Raw genomic sequence first — 877 nt, forward strand, 5'->3', positions numbered from 1 at the left:
TGCCCCCCCCCCCCCCCCCCCCCCCCNTCTGGGTCTTTGAAAAGATTTTGTTTTGAAATTTCAGTCAATTCGACCCTTTTTGGCCCCTCCCATCAGGCCCAAGGGGGTCATTCAGGGCTCATATGTGCATACCATCAAACTGCTACCCAATACTGATAATGCTTACCTAAATTTAATTACTTCCAATGGAAATTAAACAAGAGTTTGTCCAAAATGTGATTTCCCTGTATAAACTATAGTAAAGTTTACCCCCTCCCCAGGGGGAAATGTGATACCCAACGGTCATGAAATTCACAATTTTGGTAGAGCACCTTAAGACCCTTCCATCTATGAAGAGTGTTTGATTCTACCATATCTGGGTCTTGAGAAGAAGATTTTTGAAATTTCAGTCAATTCAACCCTTTTTGGCCCCACCCAATAGCCCCGGGTGTCAGTCAGGGCTCATATGTGCATACCATCAAACTGCTACCCAATACTGATAATGCTAACCTAAATTGAATTACCTCCAATGGCAATTAAACAAATGTTAGTCCAAAATGTGATTTCCCTATATAAACTATAGTAAAGTTTACCCCCTCTCCAGGGGGAAACGTGAGACACCAGGGTCAAGAAATTCACAATTTTGGTAAAACACCTTAAGACCCTTCCATCTATGAAGAGTATTTGATTCTACCATATCTGGGTCTTGAGAAGAAGTTTGAAATTTTAGTCAATTTTACCCTTTTTGGCCCCCCTGGGGGCCGGGGGCCAAACCGGCAACTATTTTTGTTGACCTTTGGCCATGGAAGCTTTCTGCAAAATTTCATTGAAATTGGTTCAGGAGTTTTGGAGAAGAAGTCGAAAATGTAAATTGTTTACGGACGGACGACGACGGACA

The sequence above is a fragment of the Mizuhopecten yessoensis genome, unplaced genomic scaffold (genome assembly GCF_002113885.1).
Source record: "Mizuhopecten yessoensis strain PY_sf001 unplaced genomic scaffold, ASM211388v2 scaffold11055, whole genome shotgun sequence".
Lineage (NCBI taxonomy): Eukaryota > Metazoa > Mollusca > Bivalvia > Pectinida > Pectinidae > Mizuhopecten > Mizuhopecten yessoensis.